Here is a 25,169-nt window from a genome sequence, read left to right on the forward strand (position 1 = left end):
ATATTTTTAGTAAACAAAATATAGTAGATGTTTGGTTAGTATAAGGGACTTCTACTTGTTCAAATCCCGACTGTTCTTATTGATTTTTTATTTTAGCTACGCTCATATGTTGCGCTCCAGAAGTTCAATTTTGAATTAAATGTAGTCGCAGCTAGTTTAAACTGAAATTATTTTCAAAACTATTTGCTATTACATGTTTTTATTTTACTTGCGATGTTTCAACTTTGATATTAGATCTTAGAACCTTAATGTAACTCATTTCCCTACGTCATATCATGATGAATGTTTTCACAACAACGATAGTCAGGCGGTAATACAGAATTCCATTGTTACTACAGGGCCAGATCTTGAATCGTGCAAACTACGCGTTCGCAGGAGGTGCCAGGTGAACAAGGCGCCAAATAAGGAAAATGAATTTTCTTTTAAATGTGAATATTTATTAAAGTTAATCCTAGTGGCCTTTTGCTTTTTGCTGACGATTGCAAATTATATAGAGAAATAGCCTGTTTCCATGATACAATTGCCCTACAGGAAGACATAAATTACTTTGTAGACTGGTGTGAAATGTGGCAATTGAAACTTAACAGTAAGAAATGTGACAGTATTACAATTACTCTGAAAAGTCTCCTGTTCCCTCCAAATACCATATTAACGATTTCCCTATAACACATTCTGCCAGTCAGAATGATCTTGGTGTCATCTTTGATTGGAAACTCTCGTTCTCTGACCACATCTCCTCAATAGATAAGAAATCAATGCGTATGCTGGGGCTTCTTTACCTATTCACTGAACTACGTACTGTGTCATCATTAACAACATTCTATAAAACTCTAATAGCACCCAAGATCGAATACTGCCCTCCCCTATGGAAAATGGCTACACCTACACATCTCTCTAGACTTGAGTCTGTTCTCAATTTCTTCATTGCAATAGTACGTTTTCGTGTTCCCGCACTTCGAATATTACCTAAGGAGGAAATTTTGCGATATCTTAATATCCAGACGCCGAAAATACGCAGAAATAACTCTGGTTTGAAGTTTCTTCATAAGATTGTTAATGGGAACGTAAGATCAGAAACCCTAATTCAACAACTATCCTTGCATGTCTCTTCCCGCAAAACCCAGAATACCAACCTATTCCATCTTGCACACCCTAGGTTGTCAATTATACAGAGGTCTCTTTTTCACCGAGTACCCAACTATTATCTAACTAGTGAGGTGGACATTTCTTCGAGTTACCCGGTGTTTGAAAGAGCAATTAAACGCGCGCTAGCCAAATAATATTACTTGTGCACTCTTTGTTAATACTATTGATGTTGCTGTTGTTGTTTATTTTATAATATTTTTCTTTTCTCTTTTTTTCCCCGCTTGTTGACATTCCATAATTGTGTTGTAAAATGGCACAATTATGCTGTATCTGGGAATTTGTTCAATAAATAAATAAAAAAAATAAATACAATGTTATGATGAAAAAGTTTCCTCATATAGCTTCAAATAAATATTGTACAGACTGAGATACAGATAAAAAACATCAAATGGACAATAAAGTCGAATCTTTGCGGGGTTGGCTGTAAAACACCCCTTTACAAATGAAATTGACTCGTACATCAATTGATGTCAATGCCACACTCACATGTGATGCTAGTTTGAGGAAAATTTCCACGGCACAGGATAGATCTTTTAAAGAAGGAAAAGGGATATTTTACGAATATAAGATAAAATGAAGGTAAATTCAGCTTTCCAATAGATGTTGTATTAAGCACTATGACCGTAGGGCTAAAGACAGTGGTATTCTTTCCACAATACCACCATATGCACAACATACAAATATAACAGACTCTTCATTCCTCTCTCAACAATCCTTCCGACACCTTGCTGGAGAATATCATTGTCAAAAATGTCCTTAAAATCCGAATGGATCAACAAACAAAAGGAATTCAACTGCACGTATTGTTTATGGATTGGGTAGCATTATCACTATAGAAAGAAATGTCTCCAAAGGTGCTTCCCCATCTTACCTTAAACAGTGCCTTCGCATAGTGCTTTGGTACAATGACCACAGTTAAGGGTTGAGAAAGATCACCTTAAATGAAATGCACATTATCGAAGTTGAAGCAAGCATGGGCGCCCAAAAGGGTACGAGGGGACCGGGCCCCACCTGGCTTATGACAAGTAAAATGTATATGTATAATTTCTTAAGATTTTCTTGATACAAATAAAAATACCAAACGTAATATAGCAACCAAGGAGATGACCCCTCCAAAAAAATTCTTCGGACCCCATGCAAGCAAGTAGGCTTTTCTTGTCCATTCGTCCAGGGAGTGGAGCGAATACTAAGAAAAGACGGGCGGTACAAATGGATTTTTTTTTTTAAAATCATTTCTGAGGGAAATTTTAACAAGTTCCTAATGGCTCACAATCTCTTTCCACTGTTTAATGCTCACTTTGTTAATATCTATTAGTCCATTTGTCATTCGTCAATATTTTCATTTCTATCCTAAGTCGTTTCGTTTATGTTTTTTTTTAATTTATGATGATGTGTGCTTTCACTTTTTAACAGTACTTTGTTTTTCATGTAATAATAATGATCAACGATATAAAACCAAGTTCGCATTTTATCGAAAAAGAAAGCTACAAAACTTGAAAGAAGATAAGAGGCAACCAAAGGCTCTAAAAAGTTTCTTTCGAGTTCTGGACAAAATCATACAAATGTTGATGTGGGGAGTTGTCAATACCAGTCACTTTTAACGACGCATTTGCAGGTTGACATTCTTTTGAAACTGTAAGTTTATTTTACCTGATTGCAGTAATTTAATTATTGAATTAAAATGGAACGATACGGTCATTTCGGTTACGGGTTTGAATTAAATTTCATATATTTCAAAATTTGTTTGAATACAATTAGTTTTCACGCGGCATATAAGTATATAACTGGAAATGATATAATCGAAAGCGACGAAAGGTTATTTGGATGACAAGTATATATATATTTTTTTAGTACTCTCACTTTCAATCACAGCAGCGTACACAGATGCTCGTTTTATTTTAACAGTATAACAGAATTATTAATCCATTCTCTGGTATTAAATTTAGGTGGAGCGATATTTTAAATTAGTAATAATTGTAGTAATAATTAGTAATAATGCAAAGTAGAGTTAGTAATTAGTAATAATGCAAAGTAGAGTTTTGATTATTAGTTACTTGTGTTCTGGGATGTACCGACATAGGTGCTAGGGATGCGCACGAGACAAGTCGAGACAGGATTTTCCAGACAAAATTCGAGTCGAGACACGGCTCTTCCAATAGAGAAATATAAATTTTTCGAGTCAAGACATCACTTTTACAGCATATTTTCGAGACGAGACAGCCACAAATCTTGTCTCGTGCTCATTCCTAATAAGTGCAGTGTTTCTTTCAGAAAAAATCTTCCAGGGAGGCACACTTAGTATTCAGAGGACCACTGCTGGTACTCTTTTATTTATTATTATATTATAGACGTATTATTTTGATCTCCTCCCGGGGGGGGGGCAGTTACCCTCTAAAAATATGTGTGGACGAAACACTGCACAGGTAGTCTGAGAGTCTGAATCCCCAATTAGCACAATTTCAGGGGGCAAATACACAAAATTATTTGCATTTTGTAGGCTATTCCGAAAAATCTTCGGACCCCAAAGAAAAATCTTGGGTGCATCTAGTGATGGGTAAATTCCCGGGAATATATTTTCGGGAATATTCCCTGGGAATATTCCCGGGAAGATTCCCAAAATGGGAATTTATCCTGGAATTTATTTACAATCAGAAAGAAAATTGTATTCTATTACTATATTATGATTTCAAAGTGAAATTAATTTTTATATCAGAAATCAAAATTCTGATATAATCAAAAGGGACAACATATTATTACTGTTGCCCCCAAAGGATTCTTTAAAATGTATATTCTGAACGGTACTATGTTACTTTATTAACACTTTATTATATTTAGAGAGTACCCATAAATGTATATTTACTTACAATATGTTCTATCAATTAAATATGTGTGAAAAAATCATATAGTAAGTCCTAATACTTTTAAACAGCTAAGCAGTTTAAATTTATATGTAAGTTGATTTGCTAAACTTGACTCTACTACTGATATTATAAACACATTAAATTTATAAATGTTTTAAACCAATTAGATTGGGTAAATGCCAGAAGATACATGTCTCACCAATTTAACGACATTTGTGCATACACATTTATGTTCACAAAATTTGCAAGATACTTACTTATCTTTATATTTTAGCACGTAACACTGCCATACACGACCTTTCATTCTACCTATTTCTCGAAATTCACATGTAATACGTTAATTCACATGTAAGAGAAGTCCGAGTACCTTTTCAGAAATTAGTGTCAGAGATAGTGATTGGTAAATTCCCGGAAAGATATTTTTCGGTAATATTCCCGGGAAGATTCCGAAAAATAGAAATTTCCCGGGAATTTATGTTCAATCACAAAGAAAAGTGCATTCTATTATTATATTATGACTTCAAAGATAAATTCGTTTTCATATCACAGTATGTTATTAGTGTTGTCCCCAGAGGAGTCTTTAGAATGTATATTCTGAACGATGTTATGCTATTTTATTAATATTCTGTTATATTTAGAGAGTACGCATAAATTGATATTTATTTACAATAGGATCCTATAAAAGTAAATATATTTCAAAAATAAATTTACATGTAAGTGGCTTTTCTAAACTTGACTTTACTACTGATATTATAAACGTAATAAATTTTTAAATGTTATAAACAATTTTGTCAACATTTGCGCATAAATATGTATGTTCACAATATTTGCAAGATACTTTCCTGTCTTTGTAATTTTGCATGTTACATTGCCACACACGACCTTTCCTCCTGCCCATTTCTCGAACTTTCATGCGTTAATTCACATGTAAAAGAAGTCCAAGTACCTCTTCAGAAATTCGAGTCAGAGAGAGGAGACAGACCGACGTCTATTACTAATGGTTGTTCAGGGTTTATAATTAGTACTTCATCTCTATTTCTATATAAGTTTACTTAATTCTAAATTACTTTACAAAATGGTTCCTTTTCATCATTTGTAAATTAGTACTTTGCTAATTTTGTCTGTTATTTAGCATTGGGGGCCAGCTTTTACACCTAGTTTTTTGCGATATTATATTCCGATGCGGTGTTTTATCGTTTAATAGTTTAATTACGTTACGAACATTAAATTGAGGCAGCATTGCAAAGCGAGCGTTAGCGAGTGAAGGCGGGTTAGAGCATCGCATGGCACGTTGTTTTATATTTTCGTTACCAACAATTCACTTTCTTTTCTCACATAAACCACAATCCCCTACTGCCTTAAAAAATTGTGTTCGATACTTTCATAACTACTTGATCATCACTATCAACTCATTTCTTCAGTAAATCATCCTACTTTTGGCTAGTTTTGGCCCCCCAATATAGACAATTAGCTTACTTTTTAGTGCAAATTCAAATGGAACTTAAAAAATCATATTATTAATTATATAAAGTACAGTCAAAAAATCTTAAATTTTTAACCTCCAAATTCTTTAAAACCTGGAAGTAAATCATAGTATATTAAAATAAAGTAATTCGTCATATGGTTCTTATAATTTGGAAGATAAAGTAAAGAAATGGAAATAAATTCCTTCCCGGGAATTTATAGGTGAGGGAAAAAACCCGGGAATATTCCCTTTTTTAAATTCCTTCCCACCGGGAATATTCCCACTGCCCATCACTAGGTGCATCATTGCTTGTGTTTACATTGTGTTACTGTCTGATTTCGAACGTCTATGTTGGAAAGAAAGATGAAAGAATTGAATTGTTCTATGGGCCTAAGGGGCCCTGAAAAGAATTTTTGCGGAGAAACCTAACATATCAATGATACTCTTGCGTATAATTCAAAAAGTTATCCGTGAAATTTATGCCGGATTGGAAGCAGTTGTGGGAAGACCTCTTGCTACATCCAATTTCTGTGTATTCAGGTAAAACCAATATAATCTTCCTATTTTACATCGGGTTAATAATGAATAGGTCATTTCTACTGTATATCAACTTCACGGACAAAAGCGACTCGTGGCTTAATGAAAATCCTTTTGTTGGTTCTTCAAGGTCAATACATCAACAAAATACTCGAAGTACACGCGACCCATTACTTCGACAGAAGAGGCAAACGCACGTGTTTACGTATAAAAGACTAATGCCTCAAGGCACTTACTAGAAGGCTTGACTGGATGGAAGCAATATAGCAACGTTCTATGGCAAAGAACGCTGTGCTATGTAAAAAAGAAAAAACGCTCTGGGTTGTGTTATCTGTTGTGTGTATGAAATACGAGTTTGTTTGTGTGTCTGTCTTTGTGCGGCCTGGGAATCAGACGAGTTGACCGAAAGTTACTAAACTTGGGTCACGGATACCTTTATCCAGGCTCCAGACCAGGACGAAGCGTTTTTTCAATTCGAACCAGTTTCTCAGGAAAAGGGAGCGTTTACCGGGACATGTAAAAACATTAGAAAATGACCGGTTTTTGTGTTGAATTTATAGTTAGCGCTGCCGTTGAGAACAATGGTGACACTTCCATTAGCGATGACTTTGAAAATAGGCTACCATTGTATGCGGGTCGGTGTCACCCGGGGGTGGGGTACCGAAATTTATAAAAAATATTCCAAAATGACCAATATTAGTGTCAAATCCTTAGTTTTCACAGTCGCTGAGATGAATGTTGATTCTTCCAGAGGCGTTGACTTCCAAATACAGGCCAATCGCCTGCGGGCGAGAGGCGTTCTTTTAAATTTCGAACCAGGGGGTCTCAGGGGGCGTTTACCGGGATATGTAAAAGTATTAGAAAATGAGCGATAACTTTTCGTTTCGTTGTTCAGTTTGTTGCATAGATATTTTATCTGATCCATGCGAAAAGTGTGTATTTCAGCTAGTTATTAATAAATGCAAGAAATAAATTATTAGTATTATACAGCGTGGCTCAAAAATAAGTTTACAGTGCCGTACTGATCAGTTCATTGCATTTTATATAATTTCTTATTGTTATCCATCAGATAGACTTAGTTTCTTTATTATTTGTTCTTAATGTGTTTTACTTACATCTTAAGCTCGGAAGAGCCGAAGCAAATAAACTCATAAACTAGAATGTTATACTTGATCAATGAAGAGGTGTATGCCTACTTTTGGACTACGTGAATAGATAGGAGTGTATTTTCAAAGAAAGAAACGAAAGTGTAAACATACATAACCGTATTTCACTTTATATAATCTATCCTAAACCACGGTCATTAATCTAAGATAATATAGGAAAAAATGCAAGAAAGTACTTAATAATAATAAATATGAGCATATAAAAATATATTTTGAAAGGAAAAGGGTCCCCTGGCAGAACTTATTTACTCCAGATGTCGAAGAGTTAATCAGAGTTGGAGTGGGTGAAGTAGGTCAACAGCATGTGACCCACTGTGACCCACCACACACTATGACCCATTCTGAACTATTGTGACCAACTCCGACCCGCCAAAACACATCGTCATCAACTCTGAACCATGATCCACGCTCTCTTCAAAACTAAATAAAGTTTACAATTGTAATAAAACAAGGCTGTGAAATTATTACTAATCGGAGTTTGAATTTCTACGGTTCAAAGCTCAAACACTGCTCTGTTACAATACCGGTGGATGTGATCTTTACGATATACAATGATTAAGTGTTTGTTATGGGCCAAATTGCGATGAATTTAACATTAATTATTATATATAATTAGTTCTTTGTTGACTTACAGACATTTTCAGTGGAAAATAGGATGAAATTTGAAAGTCTCAAATCAAGGTAAAGTAGACCAAAGTAAAGAGAAGTCTAAAATTGGTCATATAATTAAGCATCCCGTACAAATTTAAAATTCCCACGTAATTAAGCTTACAGTACAAATTTTATGTAAATTTTCCTCACAACTTTATGACGTGATATCCTTATGCTGTCAACGCTCCATACATAAACACAAGTTTCAGCAGTTATTATAATAAAAAGCAGTAGATATAAAATGCATAAAACTGTAGTTTTTATTTCTCAATAATTGCTTTTCATTTTGTTTCTGAACTAATATTGATCGTTTTCGATTATTTTTAGAAATCAACCCTATATATAGAAAATGCCCCCTCCCGATAAAAGAGTTTTAAAAATGATATTGAGATCAGGGCCTAACTATGTATATACCAAATGTCATTTCAGTTGACTTTGCAATTTGATCATGACGATCACACACACACATAGTTATATTCAATGTTTTATATAATAATTCGTACATTATAGGTAATACACATTTTTTTCTCCAGTAGTTAGCTCCTCTAAAAACTCGCAGGATGTGTTTGAAAAGTCAAGAAGTAAGTCCTATTGCTATTATTACAATTCCAAATATGGTCAATTGGCTGAAGTTCTGCAAGAGTGCCTGAAATTCTTTCTTCAATAGAGACAAATGAAAAAAGAAGAAAAAGGGAGGCCTTGAAAGTAAAAGGTAGACAAATTCACCAGAGCTCAGAAGAAACTCTACAATGCACTGAGCAGAATGGGTTCGTAAGTCAGAGTGGATCAGTGGGTCAGCGTGGATCAGAATGGGTAGTTGGATCAGAGTGAGTCACGGTGGGTTGTGTCGCAGTGAGTCAAATCCTGTTGACCCATGACCCACTTACAAATCTTGACGCAATTGACCCACTGACTAACTCCATCTCTGGACTGCACACATGTATAAAGCGGTCATATATTTATCTTAACCTTCCTGACTTTACTTAACCTCCACTAATTTAAGTTAATCTACAAAAAATGCAATAAAGCAATTATTATTGACAAATACAAACATATAGGAATGTATTTTGAGAAAAAGAAAAATCAAAATGAACCAGCCGAGATTTGAACCCGCGTTGCTGCACACAAGAAACAGACATCCTACCGACTTAGCCACGGCAGTACTTGTAACTGTTGGTTTTGAAGCTTTATTTATATTACGTGTGTTCGAGTCTCGGCCTGGATGGAGTTAACTTTTTTCAAGGAATTAAACACTATAAATGATGTTCGCGTTTGATGCTGAATGAGATTTATCCTATGAAGGAAAAAAAAAAAACAGGACGGATACAGTGGGCAGGAGGAAAGACGGACACTGTTTATCCTTAAGCGTTAAAATTTAATTTATTCCCATGTCTTTTGCTCTTTCCTTTCCCTCTTTCCTTCTTTTCTCATTTTGTTTAGCTTTCCATACTTTTTCGGTCTCTGCATGATGCGTATTATTCTTTTCGTTTCCTTTGCATTAATTCCTATCTCTTTGATCTTAAAGTGAATGGATTTTCTGCAGATTTATCTCGTGGTTGTTTCTCTAAGTGATGCTCTCAGATAGTAATACTTTTTCCTCCAAATGGAGGAATATCCTGGAATGTTATGTTTTCGGGCACGTATTTGCTGTCATGTTGGCTGTCCAACTATCAGACATCGAGTGAAACTATTCTGCTACTGGGAAAAGCTATAATTTCTTATGTATCCAACCTCCGGTTTCTACTGTCGCTGACTGTACACTCCTAAACACACCACTTCACTCTTATATTGCACTACAAGACAATGAAAAAGTAGAAGTTGTTTCTTATTACACTCTTTTTAATCAATATTCATTACTATTAGAAAGAAGAAAAGTCATTTGAAGAAGAAGAAAAAACTCTCAATTTTTGTGGAATTAAAGAATAACTTGTGAAAGACTTCTTTGCAAAATGTTCTCTCAATTAGTTTCAATGCGGCTGACTAACATATCGAGCCCTTGTAAGAAGAAACGAAAGTATCCTGCAATTGTTCTAAAATAGGTGAATTTTGGGTAATTTTCTGTGGCAATTAAAACACGTTTTTTATAGTTTTCTCTACTCCACGGGAAGACAATCAATACGTAGTTACGCAACGTCAAATATTGTATGGCAGCACTATTTTTCTATGAAGTAGTAACACATACACAAGCTTTACATTTCCAAATTAAACTATATACATTCATGGATTACTTCAAAAAAGTGCAAGAGCAACTGCCCCCCATTGCCCCCTAATCGCCGCCCATGACGAAGATTATCGGAAGATTAGCGTCAGGACTAGTGATGGGCAGTGAGAATATTCCAAGTGGGAAGGAAAATAAAAATGGGAATATTCCCAGGATTATTCCCTGGCATATAAATTCCCGGGAAGGAATTCATTTTCGTTTTTTACTTTATCTTCCAAATTATAAGAACTATATGACTAATTACTTTATTTTCATTTATTATGATTTACTTCTAGGTTTTAAATAATTTGGAGCTTAAAAAATTTAAAATTCGTTGACTGTAATTTATATAACTAATAATAAGATTTTTAAAGTTCCATTTCCATTTGGACTAGAATGTAGCAAAGTACTAATTTACAAATCATGAAAAGGAACCAGTTTGTAAAGTAATGTAGAAATTAGGTTGAAACAAAGATGAAGTAGTATAAATAAACCCAGAGACCGTTAGTAATACACGTCGGTGTGTCTCCTCTCTCTGACTCGAATTTCTAAATAGTTACTTGCACTTATCTTTCGTGTGAATTAACGTTTGAAATTTCGAGAAATGGGTAGGAAGAAAGGTCCTGTGTGGCAATGATATTTTATTTTTCTAATCTCCAAATTATTTTAAAACCTACAGGTAAAGAAAATTAAGTAATCACATAATACTTATACTTTAGAAAATGAAGCAGTGGAAATACATTCAGTCCCAAAAATTTATATACCAGGGGAAAAACCGGAATATTTCCATTTTTTACTTTCCTTCCCACATTCTGATTCCAATTATACTTCTTTCCTAATAATATAATAAGAATAATAATCTATCTATGCCTCATTTTTAATAAGTTACAATGGTACAGATTTAGCAAATCGTCTAGACATCTCATTCCCATTGGAAAGAATTTATCGGCGTCTGCTGTTCAAATTGATAATAATCATACAGTTCAGACTGCTAATACCGAATGTGACATTAAAATTAACGTCGATCTTACTGAAGAAAGAAATTCACCTTCACTAATACCCACAATTCGTAAACTGGTGTACATTTGTTAAATAAAGTTGTAGTGCTTTCTGCCCGTTATTACGCTCTTAATATATATATGTCAAAGCGTGTTTTTATTGATTTTGTAATGCTTTAAAATGAATTTAATAGTGCTTACAATATGTGTTTATCAAGCGTGTCAGTGTTTTTGTGAAACTACACTCAGGTCATTACAAATATGTTCTTTCAAAAATAATCTTGTAGATTATTTCTTTCCAGTGAGGGGGCGTTAGGATCCTCATATCTCAACATGAGCACACGTTTACGGACGACACTTGCTAACGTTTGCAAACAAGCAGACGATACGCTGAACAGGAAGATACGAAGTTCAATACGATGGCGATCGTAAAAGGACGAGCCAGCTAAACAATGCCTATAAAAGAGAAACCAAAGAAGACCGTGGTATCAGTTGGCCACTGATCCCTAACCCATAACAGCTCTGGAAGTTCCATTGGACTAATTTGTTCCACCAGTTCTAAAATCCCTAGATGCTCCTTTGAAGCAAAGGGGACTCCTCAACGCAAACTATATCACGAGGCAGCCATGAGCCGAGGTCACCTAGGACCGTAAACTGAAATCGCTACATGAAATCCCGGTGGCTGCTATGAGCGAAGGGTTTCCCGTATGAAACGTTAGTTCCTTCATCCTTTGTGATAAGGGAGATGCATCAAACTCTAGACACAAAGACTATTTTCTATTTTTATAAAATATATAGGTGAAGGACTAGATTCCTAGACCAATATTTTTCTATCTACAAAAATGTTTGTATCTACAAAATATATATACCCATGTTACCATAAATGGTTAGCCCAATGATGATTTTTGGTTGACATCAACTATCAACCGTTGAAGAGATGGTTGGGTATGTCCGCTTTGCGTTTGTTGGGCCCACACACCATTTTTCAACGTTGAGCCAGCGAAAAAAAACAACTGTTATTCAACAATTTCCCAACTGTTGATGTCGCGTCAACCATTTGTTCAACCACGCTTCACTCGTTAATGTTCGTGCCAACGTTGGACAACTAAAGGTGAACCGTTACTGCAACCGTTTGACAACGTTTACCATTTTACAACGTTGGTCCAACAAAAAATCAAACGTAATTACAACCATTGTTCAAGTTTGTACAGATATCAACCATATATCGACGTTGGGTCAACGACAATAGAAATGATAACACGACCGTTAATGCACTTGAACCATACATCGACGTTGGGCCAACGATAGGACACATGATAACACAACCGTTAATAAACATCAAGCATTTATCAACTATAGATCGACGGTGGGCCACAGACAACACAAATGATAACACAACCTTTATTCAACTTCCTACTAGTTATCAACCTTGGGCCAACGAAGGGTGAAAACGATATTTCAACTAACATGGACTGGAAGGCGGGGATGGAAGCTCCCTTGGTCGCAGCAGGACAATGGCGGCATTGTACCTTGTGCAGGACCAGACAATACTGACGCAGGCAGAGGTGTAGGGATAGCAAGCCTGCTTGCCAAGTGGCATTCGGCTAGATCGAGCGTAAGCACGAACCCTTCTCCGGCATGGCTTTCTCTGGGTTTTCTTAAATAATTGTAAAATAATAATAAAAACACTTAAATAATTGTAATAATTCCTATCTTCAAAATAGCATCATTGCTTTGCACAGTACATTTTACGTTGCAAAATACCATGACGCTGCAAAAACTTTCTAAGATATCGTTCCTTATCACACATTACTTCCATCGGAAACGTCCAATGCTAACACAAACAGAATATCCCCGCCGTTTATTTCCACCTTCGCATTTTTGTATTCTTCCTCCTTCCGCTTCAGTAAATAGTTACATTTAGAATACATTCACTGGCATAGAAAATGTATTTCAATATGATACATTGAACACATTACTCGTATTCACACTCTTCTACTTTTAAGAAATGTTATTTACATCGTATTTTACCTATAAATTTTGCTTTTGGTAGAACCGTTTGCTCGACTGAAGCCGAATTTTGAGTAATGGTGAAAGTATTGATGTGTGTCTTCTTCCATTATCCTAGTTTATGCGTATACTTCCCATCGCTGACGCACCTGCTCTCTACGGACGCAACTCTTCGTTACCGCTGTTTCCCACTGCTGAACTCCTGCTCTAATTCGGTTTGATAGCATTCGTGCTTTTCAATTGCCACCTAATACAATAATAGGACGATTTACGGAACAAATGAGTTGACAGTTGTGTTCAAGTAGTAAAGAAAGTATTGTACAATATTTTTTTTAGGGCAGTAGGGGATTTGTACAAACGATAAAGGTAAGTGGAAGTGATTCATGCGAGAAAAGAAAGTGAATTGTTGGTAACGAAGATAGAAAACAACGTGCCCTGCGTGGCCCTTACTCACTGACGCCTGCTCGGCAACGCTGTCTGAATTTAATATTGGTAACGTAATTTAACGTATGAAACCATAAAACAACCGCAGCGGAATGGAATGTCGCAAAAAAGTAGTCGCAAAAGCTGGCCACCCCCAAAGCTAAACAATAACCAAAAGTAGTAAAGTAGCCTACTAATTTACAAATGATGAAAAGGAACCATTTTGTAAAGTAATGCAGAATTACTTAGAAATAAGAGACGAAATACTATTAATGAACTTTAAACAACCGTTAGTGTCGGTCTGTCTCTGACTCGAATTTCTGAAGAGGTACTCGGGCTTCCCTTACATGTGAATTAACGCAGGAAATTTCGAGAAATGGGCAGAAAGAAAGGTCGTGTGTGGCAATATTACATGCAAAATTATAAAGATACGAGAATATCTTGCAAATATTGGGAACATACATATTTATGCGCAAATGTTGAGAAAATGGTGAAACGTGTGTCTTGTGGCAGTTACCTAATCTAATTTGTTTATAACATTTAAAAATTTAATATGTTTATGTCAGTGGTACAGTCAAGTTTAGAAAATCCACTTACATGTAAATTTAAACTTTTTAGCGGTTTAAATGTATGTGGAATTAGTATACCATTTTTGAATCATATTTACTTCCATAGAACATATTCTAATAAATATCCATTTATGCGTACTCTCTAAATATAATACAATAACAACATCGTTCAAAATATACGGTGATATAAAAACGACTTTAACTTTGAAATCACAATATAGTAATAGAATGCAATCTTATTTGCGATTGAACATACATTTCCAGAAAAATTCCCATTTTTGGGAATATTACCGAAAAATATCTTCCCAGGAATTTACCCATCACTAATCTGGCACAGTTCAGCAGGGGGCCCGAGCGGTTGCGAGAAGGGTGCGTATGTAGTGAGCAGGCGCGTCAGCAACGAGGAGACACACATAAACGAGGATAGTAGAAGAGAACATTTACATATACAATACCTTCACTGTCACTCGAAATTTATCGCAATACTTTGTCACTATCACAAAAAAATTATTTTAATATGCTGTGCACTGACAGTAGTTAGTTATATTCACACTGTTATTCCTTCATGAAAATCATTTCACATCGTATTTTACCTATATACTTTCTATTTGGTAGAATCGCCTGCTCAAGTTAATCCCTACTTGCTGTAACTGAGTAATTACAAGTAATTTGGGGAGGAAACTAAATAAATCCCTCACCAACGTAAAACTGCACTTTCACTGTGGTTGCGACAAATATGATGTAGAAATATTGCTGCAGTCTTCAGTAAGACATATCGGCAATTTACACTGGTAACAACAAAAATGTTAGATATGTCAAATCCAATCCGACTGACAAGAGACAGCAATATAAACTACAGGGAAACGGGCGATTTTTAGAGAGATAAAAGGAAAAATGAGAAGAGAAATCGGCGCCGTGAATGGAATGGAATCCAAATTGAAATTCCTAACATACAAGAGAGAGTAGAACTTTGAACGATAGAGAGAATAGAGAGGACATGAAAAAAAAAACAAATGATTAAGTGTACCAAGGGCTACTCCACAGTCGCGGCGGGGAGAGGGACGTTGACGGAGGCAATAGAGGCGAACGTGGGTATTCAAGGGATTGGATGGTTTTAATACGTTTGACAGCTTTCGGGGAAAAAGAAAAAGGCCATAAGTAATCATAGGGAGGTAAACTTGACGGAATAGGTTAAGGAGGTGACGAATGTCATCACTCCAACGGGGGTTACTGATTATTCGGACAAGATGAATATAACGGTCAGTTTTAGTTTGTAGGAGTCGAAAGTGAGGAGTCCAACGCAAAGAGGAATCCAAGTACATGCCTAAATATTTAACAGATGAGACCGGACGCATTGAAACCACGGATGACTAATTGGAGAGGGGAAGTTGAACGTTTCAAAGTAAACTCCGCAAGATGTGTTTTAGTCCAGTTAACTGAAAAATTATCACACCAAAAAGCGAAGGATGTTAGAGCTGTAGTAAGAAGATTTGAGGCTAGGGAAGGAGAAGAGGCAGGAGTATACATGACAATATCATCTGCAAAGCACAAAACACGAACAGTAGTATCAAGATGACGGAATTGACGAGCGATAAATAAATTGAATAAAAAGGGAGCTAAAACAGAACTTGTGGGAGGCCTTGGGAAGTAAGCCTGGAGGAAGTATACTGGTGACCAATGCGGATGCAAACAGTACGATTAATGAGTAAATTATGTATGACACGTTGAAATTAAGAGGAAGACCTAGTTGCCAGAGTTCGTCTAAGAGAGAATAGAAAGAAGCAGTATCATAAACTCGTTCAAGATCCAAAAATACTGCGAACAGAGATTTACGTTGAGTGAAGGCCAACCAGACATCAGAAACCAAGGTAGTGAGACAGTCATAAGTGCATCGCCCCACACGAAATCCAAACTGATACTGGGACAGAAGATTACGATGTTTCACAAACCATTGTATTCGATTTTTAAGAAGATGCCCCAAACTTTTAAAAAACAGGAAGAAAGAGCTATAGGATGGTAATAATTAGGTACCCTGGTGTTTTATTTGGTTTTAAAATAGAAAGAACTACATATTCCTTCCAAAGGGGACGAATATGTTCCCTGGTCCAGACGATGTTGTATAGATGTAAAAGCTCGGATAGAAGAGGAGAACGCAGATGTTGAATGTAACTAAACGAGACGCCGTCTTTATCGGGAGCGGTGGATTTAGATTTTAAAAGGGCTATGGTTAATTCACGTAGAAAAAATGGTGAATCCAGAGGCATAACAGAAGAATTTTCAAAGAAAGGAAAAAACAAATGGGAGGTAACATAGTCGCAGACGGGGCTAATTGTGCATGAAATTGGGAAACCCATGAGGAAGAAATATGTATCCCAGATGTAAGGGAACGAACCGGACGAGTAAGGGAGCGGTAAAAGGACTAAAGTTTGGAAGGTTTAGTACCGGAAGTAAGAGTAGAACAGAAACGTCAGTAGATGGGAGGCACTTGACCCCCGGTAGCTGAAAAATAGCCTTTTTTCCATGGTCTCCTGAGAGCAAGGACTGAATTTTCCAGTGTCTCACGATACGCTATGACCCACGCCCCGTCCACCCATGATCTTTTACGACCTCCATGTTAGGGGTGAATTTGTTCCCTTTTATGAGCCCTTTTTAAGGGGGTGTATTCATTCTCTTTTATGAGCACTTTTAAGGGGGTGAACTCGTTCCCTTTTATGAGCACTTTTCCAACCCCTACGAACACATAGCAAAGCAGATAACACACAATACTACGTAACACACAGCAGAGCAGATAACATAACAAGGGTGTACTCGTTCTCTTTTATGAGCATATTTTCCAACCCCTATTTTAACATAGGAGATAACACATAAGATTACGAACACATAGAAGAGCAGATAACACATAGCACTATTTTAACATAGCAGAACATAAGACTACGTTACATAGCAAGGGTGTACTCGTTTTCAACCCTTCTTTTAACATAGCAGAAATAACACTGAGACTACGAACACATAGAAGAGCATAAGACTACGTAACACATAACAACCTCCATTTTAGGGGTGGACTCGTTCTCTTTTATGAGCATATTATCCAAACCCTACGTACACATAGTAGAGGTGTTTTCGTTTTCAATCCCTTAGCATAAGACTATGTAACATAACAGTTACTAACATACAGCAGAGCAGATAACAAACACAACCACCTCCATTTTCGGGGTGTATTCATTCCCTTCTATGAGCATATTTTTCAACACCCTATTATAACATAGCACAGATTACATAGCAGAGCTAATACAAGAGTATGGCTTATTTTTCAACCCTTATTTTACCATCACAGAGACTAGGAAACATAGCGGACATAGCACAGAGGGTGTATTCATTTTCTCCACCCCTAATTGAACATAGCAGAAATTACACTGAGACTACGAACACACAGCAGACCAGAGAATACATAAGATTCATTCCCTTTTATGAGTACATTTTAAGGGGTGTACTCGTTCTCTTTTATAATTACTTTTTCAACCCCTATTTTAAGACAATGAATACCTATGTAACATAACGATTCGATACGCTCTTTGAACCGTTTTGGATGAAACTCAGCATATGGGGGTTTTCGACCATGCTGAGTACGAATATCATACTTATTTTTACCTTGGTCCTATAGTTTATGTGGCATACGCCCCTTCTATGACAATTTGGACCGATTTGGATGAAACTCGGCATATGGGGGTTTTCGGACATGCTGAGTACGAATATCATACTTATTTTTACCTGGGTCTGATAGTTTATGTGGGATACGCCCTTGCTATGACAATTTTAACCGATTTGGATGAAACCCGCCCTTTCTATGACAGTATGACTTATTTTTCAACCCTTAATTGAACATAGCGCATCAAACAGAGACTACGGAACATAGTGAAGATTAAAGGGTGAACTCGTTCCCTTTTATGAGCATATATTCCAACCCCTAATTGAACATGGCAGATAATACATTAGACTACGTACTTTTTCCAACCCCTATTTTATCATAACAGAAATCACACAGAGACTACGAAGCATAGCGAAGTCCACCTCTATTTAAACATAATCCATTTTAGGGGTGGACTTATTCTCGTTTATGAGCATATTTTCCAACCCTTATTTTAACATATTAAAGAATACATAGCAGTTGGCCTATCTACGGACATGACAGATTACATAGCAAAGAATTCTTTTTTACCTGGGTCTTATAGTTTATGTGGGATACGCCCTTTCTATAACAATTTTAACCGATTTGGATGAAACTCGGCATATGGGGGTTTTCGAGCATGCTGATTACGAATATCATACTTATTTTTACCTGGGTCTGATAGATTATGTAGGATACGCCCTTTCTATAACAATTTTAACCGATTTGGATGAAACTCGCTATATGAGGGTTTTCGAACATGCTGATTACGAATGTCATACTTATTTTTACTTGGGTCCTATAGTTTAGGTAGCATACGCCCTTTCTATGACAATTTTAACCGATTTGAGTGAAACTCGGCATATGGGGGTTTTCGACCATGCTGATTACGAATATCATACTTATTTTTATCTGGGTCTTATAGTTTATTGGGGATACGCCCTTTGAACCGATTTGGGTGAAACTCGGTATATGGAAGTTTTCGGACATGCTGATTACAAATATCATACTTATTTTTATCTTGGTCTTATGGTTCATGTGGGATACGCCCTTTCTATGACAATTTTAACCGATTTGGATGAAACGCGGTATATAAGGGTTTTCGGACATGCTGATTGCGAATATCATACCTAGGGATACGTCCTTTCTATAACAATTTTAACCGATTTGAATGAAACTCGGCATATGGGGGTTTTCGAGCATGCTGATTACGAATATCATACTTATTTTTACCTGGGTTCTATAGTTTATGTGGGATACGCCCCTTCTTTGACAATTCTAACCGATTTGGGTGAAACTCGCTATATGAGGGTTTTCGACCATGCTGAGTACGAATATCATACTTATTTTTATCTTGGTCTTATGGTTCATGGGGATACGCTCTTTCTATGACAATTTTAACCGATTTGGATGAAACTCGGTATATGGGGGTTTTCGGACATGCTGATTACGAATAACATATTTATTTCTACCTGGGTGTAACTGGTCTAACAAATCTAGTAACTGGTCATCAACTACTACAAGTTCCAAAAATACTGATCGTCGAGGTCAAAGGTCAACATACTTAAAACCTAATAACTCAAAACGAAGCAACGTATTGAGATGGTGTTTCCACATTTAGTAATTGGTCATCAGGTACTAAAAGTTCCAAAATAATTCGGACATGCTGATTACGAATATCATATCTATTTCTACCTGGGTGTTATAGTTTGTGGGATACGCCCTTTGTATGACACTTAAAACCCAATCACTCATAAACGAAGCAACATATTGAGGTGGTGTTTCCACATTTAGCAATTGGTCATTAACTACGAAAAGTTCCAAAAATAATTACCATCGAGGTCAAAGGTCAACATACTTAAAACCTAATAACACGAAAACTGAGCCACATATTGAGGTTGTGTTTCACATTTAGTAATTGGCCACCAACTACTACAAGTTCCAAAATACTGATCATCGAGGTCAAAGGTCAACATACTTAAAACCTAATAACACGAAAACTGAGCCACATATTGAGGTGCTGTTTCCACATTTAGTAATCGGCCACCAACTACTACAAGTTCCAAAATACTCATCATCGAGGTCAAAGGTCAACATACTTAAAATGTAATAACCCGAAAACGAAGCAACGTATTAAGGTGGTGTTTCCACATTTAGTAATTGGTCATCAGGTACTACAAGTTCCAAAATAATGATCATCAAGGTCAAAGGTCAACATACTTAAAAGCTAATAACTCGAAAACGGATCCACATATTGAGGTGGTGTTTTCACATTTAGTAATTGGTCATCAGCTACCACATGTCACAAAATAATGACCACCGAGGTCAAAGGTCAAAATACTTAAACCTAATAACTCGAAAATGGATCCACATACTCAGGTGCTGTTTCCACATTTAGTAATTGGTCATCAGGTACCACAATTTCCAAAATAATGACCATCGAGGTCAAAGGTCAAAATAATTAGAACCTAATAACTCGAAAATGGATCCGAATACTCAGGTGCTGATTCCACATTTAGTAATTGGTCATCAGGTACCACAATTTCCAAAATAATGACCATCGTGGTCAAAGGTCAAAATACTTAAAACCTAATGACTCGAAAATGGTTTCACATATTGAGGTGCGGTTTCCAAATCTAGTAATAGGTCATCAACTAGTACATGTTAAAAAACGTACTGACTTTCGAGATCAAAGGTCAAATATTTAAGCCTTAATAACTCGTAAACGGAGCCAGCAAGAGATTTCTGTGACCTATTCAATTTTTTGTTCCAAGCAGAAAAAAGTGAAGAACGAATACATTTTATTGACTTATTTGTATTGTACTAACGAGGGAAAAAATCAAAACAACGCCATTTTTAACTAGCTCAGAATTTCTGTACATTTTGGGTTATTCAAAATAAACGAAAAAAATAATTTGGATGGACTAACGAAAAGAAAGCAAAGATATGCCATTTTAGCTAGCTGAGAATTTAAAAGAAACAAAGGGAACCTACTCAATTTTCTATCAACGAGAAATGCCATTTCATCTACCTCAGAATATATGTGCCTTTTTGTACTAAGGTCTGTTTTAACTCTTCTTGACTAATTAAATGAACGAAGGAATACTGGACCAATGAGAAATGCCATTTTTCTAGACCATGTTCTAATATTTAAACAAACGAAGGGGTGAATTTAAGTGACCTATTCAATTTTGCACCAATGAGAAAAGACTGCGTATTTTAATCTATTTTGTACTATTTAAATAAACAAACTATCGGATAAATTTAACCGGGTCAGAAGTGTACTATTTAAACAAACGAAGGTCTCTTGAGTGAGCTTTCCCATTTTGTAGCAAGAAGAACTATTTTCTAACTAACTCATAATTTCATTTCATTTTGCAACACTCAAATTTGGATGGAGTGTTTAGTTTTGTTCGAACCAGAAAAATTTGATTGGATTATTTCCTTATGTACCAACTGGAAAAAGTGAAGGGCCATTAATCAAATAAATGAAGGAATAAATTTGGGTAGAATATTTAGTTTTGTACCTAGCAAAATAAGAAAAAGAAGTGAAGAACGAATAAAATTTGGATGCACTATTTTTTTATGTACCAACAAAAAAATGGAGCGCCAGCGACAAAAAAGAAACCGAAGGAGGAATAATTTTGGGTGACCTATTCAGTTTGTACTAAGCAGAATCAGCATTCTATACTTTTTCTGTCATTCATTGGGGATGTCCTATTTCTCTTTGTGCTAACGAGACCATTGTTAACCGACTTAGAATTTGTACCAAACAGAAAAGTGGAGCTACACAAATAAACAAAGCAATCAATTTTTAACTAGCTCAGAATTTGTGCCTTTTGTAACGAAGAAACAAATTTGAAGAAGGATCATTTTAACTAGCTCAGAATTTCTGTACTTTTGTGCCATTCAAACAAATGAAAAAACTAAATTTGGATGGAGTATTGTTTTTGTGCCAAGCAGAAAAAGGAAAGAATTTGTACTGACCAGAAAAGGCGAAGAAGGATCATTTTATACCTTTATGTGCTATTTAAATAAACGAAGGAATAAATTTGAGTGATCTATTCAATTTTATACCAATCAGAAGAAAAGCAAAGAAGGGCCATTTTAACTAGCTGAGTATTTTTATGAAACACAAATCAACAAATGAATAAATTTGAGTGACCTATTCAATTTGGTATCAATAAGAAATACCATTTTAAATAACTCAGCGTCTTATACCTTTTTGTGCTATTTAAATAAACGAAGAAAGCGAAGGAGGTCCAATTTAGCTAACTCAGAATTTTATACCATTTTGTACTAATCAAATAAACGAAACCTATTCAGTTTTGAAAACAAGCAGGAAAATAAAAGAATTAACATTTTGTACTAATCAAATAACCATATTAACTAACTCAAAGAAACGAAAGAATAAATTTTGAGTGGCTTAAGCAAAGAAGGTCAATTTGTACTGAGTGACCTATTCAATTTTATACCAAGTAGAAAAATTTTGTTTGCAATTAAAAAAACGGAGAAGGTCTATTTTATGTACATTTTGTACTACTCAAATTCTACTTTCTGTACCAACCAGAGAAAAACAAAGAAATATCATATTCTGCTACTCAAACAAAAGACGGAATAAGCTCAGAATTTCTATACCTTTTTGTGTTATTCAAATAAACGAAGGAATAAATTTGTGTGACTCATACCAACCATGAAGGTACATTATAACAAGCTCGGTATTTTATACCATTTTGTATTACTCTATTTCATTTTTGTAACAATCAGAAGAAAACAGCTCAAAATTTTATACCTTTGTGGTGTTACATTTTGTATATTTTTGTTTCATCCAGAGAACAATTTAAATTGACTCTCCCGTCACTAAAAAAGGCTCATAAAATATTGACCGTGAGATTTAACAAATCAGAGTTGAGTCATAATTGTGTAGAACAGACTACATAGCAATTTGCGTACTAAAGAAAAAAGAAGAAACAGCATACTTGACCATTTTGAATCACAGCAGAAGAAGAGATTATATCAAAGTAAGAGAAGTTTTCAATACCATCTATAAAGAGTGCTGCAGATATTTAAACAACGTTACCAATGCGTTACCTAACATTTATATTGCTAGTATAGTGAGAGTCCTAAGGTACTGCGTATTGCTCAACGATTCAATTATTTTTTAAAACTTTTCCTCGTCTAAGGTAAATTATATGAAACTTCAAATATATATTTTTGCATTTATGTATTTTATTATAATGGAATATAAGTTTATAGAGTATATTTGGAAAATAATAGAACATACATCATGATGTTTTATATTGCTTGAAACATATTATTAAACACGGAGAATGCATAGAATGCTTTTATTGTAGGTATATAAATAGATGTATCACACTCTTGATTTGTTTTTGTTGAAGAGCAAAAAAATGACTAGCATGGAAATTGTTTATGTTTCACATTAATTGTTTATGTTTTATATTATGTGAAGCATGTTCTAAACATAATAATACTGAATTTGGTGTATACTCTTTAAATAATTGTATAACACATGTATGACTAATACTTTCACTAGTACATTCGCACTCATTAGCTTCCAGTTCAAAACAGGTAATATTTGAAACACTGTCATCATCACTTTCGGGAGTATTTCATTATTATATCTATTATAGCGCTAAAATAATACACTTCTTCTATTTCTTGTGTTGGATATATGATTCTCACTTTATCACGTAATTCATGTGGCAAATCGGGGTCATATGGGTGAATTAACAGTATAGGTTTTTCGTTTTCACGCTGAATTTCTTTTTCTCTAGGTGAAACATAAACAATTTCCATGCTAGTCATTTTTCTGCTCTTCAACAAAAACAAATCAAGTGTGATACATCTATTTATATATCTACAATAAAAGCATTCTATGCATTCTCCGTGTTTAATAATATGTTTCAAGCAATATAAAACATCATGATGTATGTTCTATTATTTTCGAAATATACTCTATAAACTTATATTCCATTATAATAAAATACATAAATGCAAAAATATATATTTGAAGTTTCATATAATTTACCTTAGACGAGGAAAAAAGTTTTAAAAAATAATTGAATCGTTGAGCAATACGCAGTACTTTAGGACTCTCACGATACTAGCAATACAAATGTTAGGTAACGCATTCGTAACGTTGTTTAAATATCTGCAGCACTCTTTATAGATGGTATTGAAAACTTCTCTTACTTTGATATAATCTCTTCTTCTGCTGTGATTCAAAATGGTCAAGTATGCTGTTTCTTCTTTTTTTCTTTAGTACGCAAATTGCTATGTAGTCTGTTCTACACAATTATGACTCAACTCTGATTTGTTAAATCTCACGTTCAATATTTTATGAGCTTTTCTTAGTGACGGGAGAGTCAATTTAAATTGTTCTCTGGATGAAACAAAAATATACAAAATATAACACCACAAAGGTATAAAATTCTGAGCTGTTTTCTTCTGATTGTTACAAAAATGAAATAGAGGAATACAAAATGGTATAAAAATACCGAGCTTGTTATAATGGACCTTCATGGTTGGTATGAGTCACACAAATTTATTCCTTCGTCTATTTGAATAACACAAAAAGGTATAGAAATTCTGAGCTTATTCCGTCGTTTGTTTGAGTAGCAGAATATGATATTTCTTTGTTTTTCTCTGGTTGGTACAGAAAGTAGAATTTGAGTAGTACAAAATGTACATAAAATAGACCTTCTCCGTTTTTTTAATTGCAAACAAAATTTTTCTACTTGGTACAAAATTGAATAGGTCACTCAGTACAAATTGACCTTCTTTGCATAAGCCACTCAAAATTTACTCTTTCGTTTCTTTAAGTTAGTTAATATGGTTATTTGATTAGTACAAAATGTTAATCCTTTTATTTTCCTGCTTGTTTTCAAAACTGAATAGGTTTCGTTTATTTGATTAGTACAAAATGGTATAAAATTCTGAGTTAGCTAAATTGGACCTCTTTCGCTTTCTTCGTTTATTTAAATAGCACTAAAAGGTATAAGACGCTGAGTTTTTTAAAATGGTATTTCTTATTGATACCAAATTGAATAGGTCACTCAAATTTATTCATTTGTTGATTTGTGTTTCATAAAAATACTCAGCTAGTTAAAATGGCCCTTCTTTGCTTTTCTTCTGATTGGTATAAAATTGAATAGATCACTCAAATTTATTCCTTCGTTTATTTAAATAGCACATAAAGGTATAAAATGATCATTCTTCGCCTTTTCTGGTCAGTACAAATTCTTTCCTTTTCTGCTTGGCACAAAAACAATACTCCATCCAAATTTAGTTTTTTCATTTGTTTGAATGACACAAAAGTACAGAAATTCTGAGCTAGTTAAAATGATCCTTCTTCAAATTTGTTTCTTCGTTACAAAAGGCACAAATTCTGAGCTAGTTAAAAAATTGATTGCTTTGTTTATTTTTGTAGCTCCACTTTTCTGTTTAGTACAAATGCTA

Source organism: Thermobia domestica, chromosome 7 (genome assembly GCF_964235325.1).
Source record: "Thermobia domestica chromosome 7, izTheDome1.hap1.1, whole genome shotgun sequence".
NCBI lineage: Eukaryota > Metazoa > Arthropoda > Insecta > Zygentoma > Lepismatidae > Thermobia > Thermobia domestica.